Source organism: Petaurus breviceps, unplaced genomic scaffold (genome assembly GCF_028583685.1).
Source record: "Petaurus breviceps papuanus isolate PSGF00001 unplaced genomic scaffold, PetGlider_PUasm1.0 208, whole genome shotgun sequence".
NCBI lineage: Eukaryota > Metazoa > Chordata > Mammalia > Diprotodontia > Petauridae > Petaurus > Petaurus breviceps.
The window spans coordinates 13,747,579-13,758,358 of NW_027185852.1; the positions used below are offsets into that span (position 1 = coordinate 13,747,579).

The window sequence follows — 10,780 nt, forward strand, 5'->3', positions numbered from 1 at the left end:
CTTGGTCAGCTCTGTTTATCTTCCTTCATGTCAAAGCTCAGCCCAAGGCCAGTCAGTCAATCAACTACCATTCATTAAACACCCACCAGGTGCTAGGCACTGTGCTAAGGACTAGGGATAAATAAAGGCACAAAATGGTCCCAGTTCTCAAGGAGCTCCCAGTTTATGGAGTCCATCCCCTTGGTGCAGCCTTTGCTCATCCCCCCAGTTATTAATGCTTTCTTCACTTTTATCATATCATTTGTGTGGAAGTTATGTTGCCAGACACAGCATTTAAGGTCCTTTAAGGGCAGGAACTGTTTTTGTCATGGTACTAGCAAAATCACAAAGGTCTGTTGAATCACAGCCTCCATGATGTGTTGGTTTGTTTTTGCTGAAATTACTTTAATGTAACTTTTATCAAAACTTTTTGTTGCAAGAATGGGTTGGCTAGTGAGCAGCGGGGAATATATTCAGAAATAGTCAATTTAAATCAAATGATAGCAGAAATGTTTGCTGATCTGAATTGAATTGTAGTATCACCAAGATAATCTGTGCCCAGGGACAGCCTGGACAAGCCAGCCTCTGGGTACCCTGCCCAGTCTGAGATTCTGCAGGGAGGGGCAAGACTGAAGGAAAATCAGGATGATCCTAAAATGGAATGGGCTTCCAAGAAGGCCACAACAACAATGAGCATTTACCTAGCGCTTTAATTTAAGGTCAGCAAAGCACTGCACATGTTATTTCATACCTGGTGATGTAGGTAGGTAATGGTAATCCTCATTTAACAGATAAAGAGGCTGAGAAATATGATGAAGTGATTTGCCCAGAGCTACTCCACTAATAGGAGTCTGAGGCAGTATTTGAACTCAAGGCTTCTTGATTTTCAGTCTCACTAGCCATCTACCGTACCACCAAGCTAGCAGGGGCTCTTTCTCCTTACTGGAGGTCTTCAAGGCTGGATGACCATTTGCTGTTGGACTTCTTGGTCAGGTTCGGGCTCTACGAGATGACTACAAGTCTCTTCCTACTGAGACATGCACCAATTTCTCCTAATTCCAGAAGGCATAGGTTCATAATAGGTGCCTGGTGCATAGGAGGCACTTGATAAATGTTTATTATCTGTTGAATTCTAAATCAGGGAACTGCCCTGACCCCATAGGTCTCACTTGGGATTATCAGGAGATCCTCTATCTAGAGTCAGAAGGTCCTTGGAGACCCTCTCATCCAACTCCCTAATTGGACAAAGGAGGAACACTGAGGCCAAAGGTTCAAGTGACTTGCCCATTGCTACAAAGGGGACAAATACTAGAGGGGGTCCTCTGGACTCCAGAGTCAGTGCCTTGGGCAGGGCACCAAGCTGTCTCTTCGTTAACTAATTCTCAGAATCCTCTGCCTTAACATTTCATCTGAGTTGCTAACACATAAGATGGAGGCCTCTCTGGACCTCTTTTGTAAAATGGGCAGGTTTGGCTTCAAGACCTCAGTTCTAACCCTAGGATTTTAATACCACCCAATCTTCCACCCACCCAGCCAAGGAAATCTAACTGGATTTATCTGGCAACAAAGGAGACAGGTATTCCCCAAGGACAAAGATCTCCCTAACAGTGGTTCACAGGCACAGAATAAGAAAAGTCTGGGTGTGGGGTCTGGCTCAATCTTTCCCAATCTTCGGCAACTCCTCCCAATAGGAGGCAGGAAAGAGATAAGATGAGACAGAGAACCTGAAAGACACTGAAGACAATATGGGGATGCTAGACATGTCCGAGGCAAGTCCAATCAGTTCCTACTGGGAGAATTTGGAATAACAAGCTTTATGTTTTGGCTCTAGGTCTGCCCATTATTCCTGTGACCCTAGGAATATCATTTAATCCTTCGGGGCCTCAGTTTCATCATCTGTAAAATGGGTTCTTTGGACTACTTGGGCTATGAGGTCCCTTCCAACTTTAAATCTGGATCTTATGACCCCTGGGAGCACTCCCTAAATTCAACTTTGCAGATAGTCACTAGATGCCCATTTCGAGAGGCAGATAGGCAGGCAGCAGGTAAAATGGGCCTGGAGTAAAAAAAAAAAAGGCACAGATTCAAATCCAGCTTCAGACAGTTAGTAGTGATGTGACCCAAATCAAGTAGTTTAATAAGCCTCAGTCTCTTCATCAGTAAAAGTACCCACTTCCCAGATATATGGTAGGGATCAAGTGGGTACCCTGCACATACTCAAGCAAGTAGACAGAGGTCAACAATTTTGTTTGTATATGAAAGATGATAAAGAAACAGCAGTGGCATAGACCAGTCCTCAGGAAGCCTGCGTTCTGGGGACCAGGGGATAGGGGTGGTTGGAGAAACAGGGTCTATGTGTTTAGATAAGTATCAAACAGCAGTGGGAAAGCAAAGGAGATATTTTAGGAACTTCTGGGATGGAAAGACAAGTCTCCACAGCGAAGATCACAGATGGAGAGCCAAAAGGGGCCCTGGAGGACATGTAGCACAATTTCCCAACTCAGGTCCACTGAGTCACAACCCGGCCCTTTTTCCAGGGCCTGAAAGAAAAACCAGAGGTTTGAAGGGACATCAGACGCCATTTAATCTACCCTCCCCCCACTGGACAAGAGGGGAAATGGAGGCCCTGAGAGGCTTCACCAAGGTCACAATGGTAGAAAGTCTCAGCGGGAAAATTTGAACTCAGTCCCTCAGACTCCTGGGCCAAAACACTTGCCACTGCACCAGAGCAGGCATGACCTATAGAGATGTGCCTCCTTACTCCTGTACCACTTATTAACCCTAGCACTCATTTGACACCTAGTGTATACAAAGCTACTTTGCTCCACAGCTCCTTGTCCACAGAAAGCAATAAATGCTTGTGGAATTGACTTCCTTGTAAATGGAGGCAATTAGACCAGATCATAACAATAAGCTAACACTTCTATAGAACTTACTTTGTGCCGGGCACTGTACTACCCACTTCAGAATTATCTCATTTGAGCCTCACAACAATGCTGGAGAGAGAGGCAGGTGCAATTGCCATCCACATTTTACACATGTGGAAACTGGTAAACAGAGGTTAAGTGACTTGCTCAGGGCCACACAGCTAGTGTTTTGTGGCCCAATTTGAACTCGGGTCTTCCAGACTCCAGGCCCTGAGCTCTCTGTCCTTAGATCATCCCTAAGGTTCCTTCAGGCTGACTTTGATGACTCTTGCCATCAACTTCCCTACACCAGGCAGGGATTGACTCCTCCTTTTCCCTCTCCTTCCTCTGAACATTAACTGAATTCCAGAACAAAGTCCAAGTCTCTCCTTTCACTAGCAAAGGCAGAGTAGGGGCTCAGCAAATGCTTGTGGTCAGTGATGATGAGCCATGTGCAAAGTATGGATCCAGACGCTCCCTAAAAGCGGGTAAGCCCTCCGGTGAGCAGGGACACTGGAATCTCTTTCCCCAGGGAGAAACCAAAGTGAGAAGGGGTTCATCTGAGGTCTCCAAGGTCCCCACAGGTGGAGATGAAAACGGGCCCCTCCAAGCCCCTTGCCCTGTCTGGGTCTCAGTTTCCTCGTCTGTACAATAAAGGGCTTGATCTAAACGACCTCCAAGATTCTTCCCAGCTGAGGACCCCCTAAGGCTTCCCAGCCGGGCAGATGCCTGTGTTACCCACAGACTCCAGGGCAGATAAAAAAGGGGCTCTGAACTCCTCCTCCTTCCTTCCGTCTCTCTCTCCCTCCCTCTTCCCCTCCCTTCCTTCCTTCCTTCCTTCCCCGGGCCGGGAATGCTCCAGCTCCTTCTCCCTTCGACTTCCTGGCCTGCATCGAATAGGAGCTCGGCTGCGATCGGCCGCTCGAGGCCCCTCCTCGGGCCCCCCAAAGCAGGCAGCAGAGGGAGGAGTGGGGGGCGGGCGAGGTGGGCCGGTGCTGACGTAGGGCTTTAAAGGGGCTGGGTACCGGGAACCGGGAGTCGGGGGGCCCTGCACGAGCCAGGGGAGGCCCGGCCACCGGGGAGGGGCGGAGAGCGATCCGAGGGGCAGGAACCCCACCCCTCAACCCCAGCCTTTCTTTACCTGCTGGGTCCCGAAGAGAGGGTGCGGGAGGCGGGCGCAGGCTCAGGGACCCGGAGAGGTGGGGCTCCAGGACTCAGGAGCGCCCCCCAGCCTCACCTGGGCGGAAGTGAGAGCGAGGCTGGGGGCGGAGCGCACTCACCTGGCAGGCCCTGCCCTCCCGACCCCCTCCCCAACCAGGGCCTGGGGGCGGGACCCAGCAGAGGAGGCGGGGCCCAGCCCGGGGCCAGCTCGGGGAGAGACTGGAACCGGGGTGCAGAGAGGAGGAGGGGAGGAAGAGAAAGGGCAGGGGAGGGGGTGCATCAAAGCGCACCTTCTGTATTTAAGTGGCCCCGTGGATAGAGAATTGGGCCTGGAGGTAGGAAGACCTGAGTTCAAATGCGAACTCAGATACTCTCTAGCTGTGTGACCCTGAGCGAGTCACTTCACCCTGTTTGCCTCCGTTTCCTCTTCTGGAAAATGAGCTGGAGAAGGAAGCGGCAAACACCCCAGAATCTTTGCCCAAAAAAAAACCCAAATGGGGTCACACAGTTCAAACAGGACACAACAGCCAATATAAAGAGCTTCAAGGTTTGCAAAGAACAGTGCATACACTATCCCAGTTGATCTATGTAAAAGCTAGCTATAATTCTTTATGAAGGGGGGAAGGAGGGAAAGGGAATAAGCATTTTTATAGTGCCTACTATGTGCCTTACAAATATTATCTCATGCGACCCTCACAACCCTGAGAGGTGGGTGCTCTTAACTATCCCCATTTTAGAGATGAAGAAACTGAGGCAAACAGAGGTTAGATGATTTGCCCAAGGTCATATGGCTAGGAAGTGGTCTGAGACTGAATTTGAACTCAGGGCCTTCTGACTCCAGGCTTGGCTGGAAGGTATCTTCTAGCTTTCCCTTTGATCAAGCAGAATGAAAGTCCCAAGAGATCTGGACTGTTTCCTGTTTATTTTGCTTTTCTACTTCTAACAACTTCTTTTTCTTTATTACTTTATTTTTGTCTCTATACTCCTAACAACTTTCACCTAGTAGGTGCTCAATAAAGGTTTATTGCATTGAATATTGGAAAGAGGGGTTGAAGGAGAGAGAAGCAAGGAAGGGGCCAGGAAAAAGATGGCAGGAATCAGGAGACTTGGAAGGGAGAAAAATAGGAAAGGAATGGAGCTATGTGAATGATACTGGAAAAATAGCTCCCTCCCTAAATTGGGGTTAGAAAAGGAGAGAGAAGAAAGAGAAAGAAGGGAGGAGGAAAGGGGGAAGGAGAAAAAGTCTAAATGAGTTAACCCTGGCCTCCAGGACAGAGGAATTTGGGGTTTGGGAAGGAGTTTAACCTCAATTAACTATATACCCCTTCCTGTTGGTAGTAAAGAGGAAGGAACCTTGGAGAGAGACTGAAAGAGAAGGACCCGTGAGGGCCTTAAGGGTCATCTAATGATCTTATTTCTCTGTAAAATGAGGAAGCTGGACTAGGTAACTTCTGATCTTCTTCAGCACTAACATTTGATGAACCCACTTGTTCTTCAAATCAGGAAACTGAGGCTCAGAGAAGGCTACCCAGCGTATTAGGAAATGGAAGAAACTCATTCTGATCCCAGGCCTAACACTTAAGTGCCTTCCCCTCCTCTAAACACAGTCTCCCTTTTTTGGGAAACAGACTGAAGTAGACGAAAACCTGGAAAGATGGGGGGTATGGGAAGAGACAGTCAGACAAACAGAAGAAGAGACAGATGGCCTAGTGGCTGAGAAGCAAGGCAGATGGCCCTACCAGGAAGAGGAAAGAAGCAGACAGACTGATGGATCGCCAGCCTCTCTAGAAGGAGGGAAGAATGCTGGAATGGGACAGAAGCACAGATCACAGGATTGAGAGCTGGAAAATGATCTAGTGCAAGCCTTCTTTTACCACATGAGGAAAAGATGACCCAGACAAGGGAGACAGATTGCCCGTCCTGCAGTGCAAGTAGATTAGGACCATAGCTTCCAAGCTAAAAGAGATCCCAGGGGCCACCCTCTCATTTTATAATTTATAATATTTATAATGAAGGAACTGAGGCTCAGAGAAGTCACAGAAACTGCCCAAAGTCACACAGGTTCTAAGTAGCAGAGCTGGGATTTGGACCCAGATTCTCGGATTTGAAATCCATTGTGCTTTAGGGAATTAAGGGAGCAAAGATGCAAACAGATAAAGGGCAGATGAGAACGTCATCAAGGGTGGGAGGGACACTATGGGTGCCTGGGTGCCAGTGGTGACGGCAGGAAAACAGAAATTGCCTTGAAAACCGATTGAAATCCAGTGGAATTGATCACACTAGTGCCAAGCAGTAAAGAAGCCTCATATTCCCATCTTTTTTTTCTCACTTTAAATCTTAAAATTTGTTGTTTTGCCTTCAGTGATTTCAGAATACAACAAACTAGTCAACCTTCTACCTTAAAGGACACTTTTTCACTGCCATCTCCTGGGTAAATCTTTGCATTGGCCATTTTTCCCCGTCTCGGTAGCCACGACCACATGTGTCTGCCAGCGGCATTCAGGAGCTTCCCCTCCTGTCTCCATGCCTTTGCACCCATGATGCCCAGACCTGGAATGGCCTCCTTTCCCCGCCCCCCGCCTCATGATTCCGAAGCTCCCTTGAAGGCTCAGCTCAAGCACCACTTTCTACAGGAGACACCTGCATGGCTCAGCAAGGTACCTGGCACAAGCATTGTTGTTCAGTCCTGATCAACTCTTCATGACCCCGTTTGGGGTTTTCTTGACAGAGACACTGGAGTGGTTTGCCATTTCATTCTCCAGCTCATTTTCCAGATGAAGAAAATGAGGCAAACAGGATGAAGTGACTTGCCCAGGGTCACCCAGCAAGGAAATATCTGATGTCAGATTTGAACTCAGGTCTTCTTGTCTCCAGGCCCGGGGCTCTGTCCACTGTACCACCCAGCTGCCTGGCACAATAAAATGCCTGGGACACAGTAGACGGCTAATAAATGTTTACTGACCGTTTGACGATGTCTGTCCTGATTCCTCACAGCTATTACTGCTCTCCTACCCCCATGTTAACTTTATATTTATTTATCTGCTTATGTGTTATTTCCCTCCGTAGAACAAAAGCCTTTGAAAGACAGAGACCGTTTTTTGTATCCCCAGTAGCTAACCCAATTCCTGGAACACAGCAGCCATAAATGTTTATTGAATGAATAAATGAATGGACTTGGTCAAACATGACTTTTAATTGAGTCTCCTCCTGCGTAGCTCTCCCTTTTGTTAGCTTTTTCCTGTTACATGTCCTTTTCTAATTTTTTTTAACGAACAAACATTTATTTCCATTCCCCTCCTCACAAAAAACAACAGCAAAAATCCCTGTAACAAACATGCACAGTGAAGCACAACAAACCCCCGTATTGACCATGCCCAGAAACATGTGTCTCCTTCTCCTTCCCCTCTCAGCTAGGAGCAGGCTTCATTGTTCCTTGGACCTTTCCTATGACTCAGTTTCTCCCTCATGTTTCTCATTTCTCCCAATGTAACAATAGTTGAATTTGTAGGAAAATACATTTAGACCTAGGTGGTTTAGACTTTAGAGGCCTTCTGATTCAACCTCCTTATTTTACAGATGAGGAAACTGAGGCCCAAAGAAGGGAAATAGATTTCCTAGTGTTGTACAGGTTGAAACCCAAATCCTCTGACTCCAGATAATAAAAGTCACAAGAGTTAACATTGCTATAGCTCAGAGTCCCCTAGCTAATAAGTGTCTGAGGCAGTTCAAAACCAGGTTCAAGCCCAGCACTCAATCGCCTAGCCTCCTCATTTATTCCATCACTAGATTGAGGGACTGGTGGGGCAGTCATAGCTGAGTGGTGCCAAGGTCTTCTAACACCAGACAAGGAGAGCTGGCCGGCTTCAGCCATGCCCAAGCCACGCTCCTGCTCAGCCCCTCTATTTATGGGCTCGTTTCTTTGCTGAGTCTCTCCATCTGAGTTGTCGTTTCTAAAGCAGTTGAGGTGATAATCCATCTGACTATAACCATAATTTCAGACACTCTGATTGGCTCGTTATGCCTCCACCCCAGTTTCCTGGAGAAAAAAATCTATTCTCCCTTTGGGTTAACTTCCTCTCTCTCAGTCTTGAACAGGATACTCATCGACAGATTCATGGTAAATGGCCATATAGTTTAACAGCAGTTTCATGTACATCATAAGAAAAATGAGCCATAAAAGGGAAAAGACACTCAAATGCCAGCTGCAATGACTGTCACTTAGTGGGGATGAATGTCTTTACTGCACCTCCCCCCCCCACCTCCTCCTACCAGTTAGAAGCGAAACAGGAAGTGAGATCATATAGGAAAAATGGCCTGGGCTTCATTAGGAAATGAGCCAGAAAAGAATGAAACAAATCAAAGGAGCTGCAGCTTGGGAGCTGGGGGTCACACACACAAGCCCTGTGCTGGGCCCTTTTAGCCCAGTCTTCTCTTAGGGCACCTGGCTGCTCCCTCTCTCCTGGAATCAGTATCCTCTGCTTGTAGCTGTGAAGGGAATGGTCACCAGCCATTCTGACTCAGGGTGTTAAAATGGAGTCATCTAGTGCCTCAACAATGCTCCGGGGTCCCCTTGGGGCCCCTGGCTTCTTCCCTGGGGAAGTCTCCTTCAAGGTAGGGAAGGACCTGCACATTCTTAACCTTTGTTTCTCCACTTCTCATTAACATGTCTTGGGAAGGAGATTATGTCCCCATTGCACAATGGAGCCCTTTAATCTTCACGCAATGCCTTATATCTCATTTGACATAAAACACTCAGACCAGTGCCAACACAAAGACTAAAAATATTACAATTTTAGGTTCTCAGATTCTTTCTTTTCATTTGACTGAGTCAATATCCCAAAGCATGGTATAGCAGAAACAAAACAGGACTGAGAATTCTGGAGATCTGGGTTCATAACCTGACCCTTCCATTTACCTCCTGTGAGTCTCTTCTCCTCCTCTGGACCTCAGTTTATCCCCCTATAAAAGAAGGGGGTTAGATTAACTGTCTTCAAAGGTTCAAATCATTGACCTAATGTTTGATCTCTTAATTTTGTTCCTTTAGCAACATAATTTCACATCAAGGGATTGTGTACAAAAACTCACAATGTTACTGATTCTTTTTTTTCATATCATAATCAATTCTAGGATTCTGGCAGAGATTCTAATACTTCTCCATCACCATTACCACACCTCAAACAGAGACAAAATCAATTATTTCATTGATTCCACAATGAGTCATCTAATGTCTCTTAAGCTATATTATGTATAAGATTCACAGGGTTTTCCAAAAGCCTTAGTAAATTGCAAACCGCACTAAAATTTTTGGAATGCCCCGTGTAGAGAGGTAGCCTGCCATGCATCATTATAATCATAATCATAATTGCTGATCTGTATATAGGGCGTTAAAGTTTGTAGTGCATTGTATATATGGTGTCTCACTTGATACATTCTAGTCAAATATTGGGCAATATTAAGTTCCTAGACAATAACCTGAGACTGTAAGTTATGGAAAAGGTGTTGATCTATGTCTGTGGATGGAGTTTCCGCCCTGGAAGTTCTCTACACTGATGAAGGTACAGAGCCAGACCAAGAGAAAATATGTTCCACACGGTTTGGAAGTTGGAAGGGGATAGGAGCTGGGTAGGGTAGGGTGGGAAAAAATATAAAACATAGTTCTTCACCCCAAGGAGTTTAGTGGAGTAGTCATCTTAATCATTGATAATTAGTGCTTTAAAGTTTGCAAAGCAATTTTCACATGCTCTCATTTGGCCCTCATGCAAGATCACAACCTTGTCAGAGTATTATTCTGATTTTACAGATAAAGAAACTGAGGCTCTGGGAGGTGAGGTGGCCATGGCCACCTTGTGAGTCAGTATCAAAGATAAGTGTCAAGCAGGTCTTTCTATCTTTGGATTCTGGTCTACAAAGCTAGGCTTCCAGTATCAGAGAAGATAAAATGTGCAGAAGCAGGTCTGCTTTAAGGGAGTGAGTGATGATTGCCAAGTGAGTGGTTCAAGGTGTGACACTTTATTTGTATCCCCTTCTTTTCTTCTCTTTTTCTGTGCATTTTAAAAAAGTTTCCTTGATATTCTTTTCTTTACATCTAGCACTACCCAATAACTCATCCCCCCTTGCCCCCTCAATCAAGGAGAAGCTTTTCCTTTTTAGAAAATACATAGGCAAGGAAGTCAGATTGGCACCAGGAGGACCATGTCTGAGAATTATTCTGAAGCTCTAGTCCATCATTTCTTGCCAACACATGGGAGGGATAGCTCATTATCACTCCTTTAAAGTCATGAGTAGTCATTGCTTTGGTCAGAGTTCTGATACTTTTGGAGCCCACACTATTATTGTTGTTACTGTATGAATGATTCTCCTACTTCTGCTGTCTTCATTCCGCATCAGTTCACAGAAATCTTCCTAGTTTCCTCTAAATCCATTATAATCATCCTTTCTAAGGCTACTACAAAATTTCACTTTATTTATCTTCTACAACTGGTTCAGTCATTCCCTGATTGATGGTTACACTCCATGATATGCTAGTAAATATTTAACAACCAGCTCTCCTAAAAGTTTAATCTGGATTATTATTAACATTTTCTCTATCACTTTCTTAAATCTAGACAAGCAAAAAAATTATAAATCAAGCCCTGATTTGTAGCATTTCCTGATATGAAATATGGTCTTCGTGTCTCTATGTCCAACACTTGATTCACTGCATTACCTAATTGCCTATAGATGAGTATAATCAA

General features: G+C 45.8%; 1 protein-coding gene and 1 long non-coding RNA gene across 2 annotated transcripts in view; one reads left to right on the forward strand and one right to left on the reverse strand.

The window, feature by feature from the left end:
* The window catches only part of LOC138165280 (inaD-like protein), a 340,313-nt gene extending 336,116 nt beyond the window's left edge, over nucleotides 1–4,197 (reverse strand). The window contains exon 1 of the mRNA XM_069093439.1: nucleotides 4,027–4,197. The gene's annotated coding sequence lies outside the window, so the exon portion shown is untranslated. The remainder of the gene's footprint in view (nucleotides 1–4,026) is intronic.
* On the forward strand, nucleotides 1,583–7,234 carry LOC138165281 (uncharacterized). The gene is made up of 2 exons (XR_011169326.1): nucleotides 1,583–3,373; nucleotides 5,550–7,234. It is a non-coding gene; the product is annotated as an uncharacterized lncRNA (long non-coding RNA).
* The last annotated feature ends 3,546 nt before the right edge of the window (nucleotides 7,235–10,780 follow it).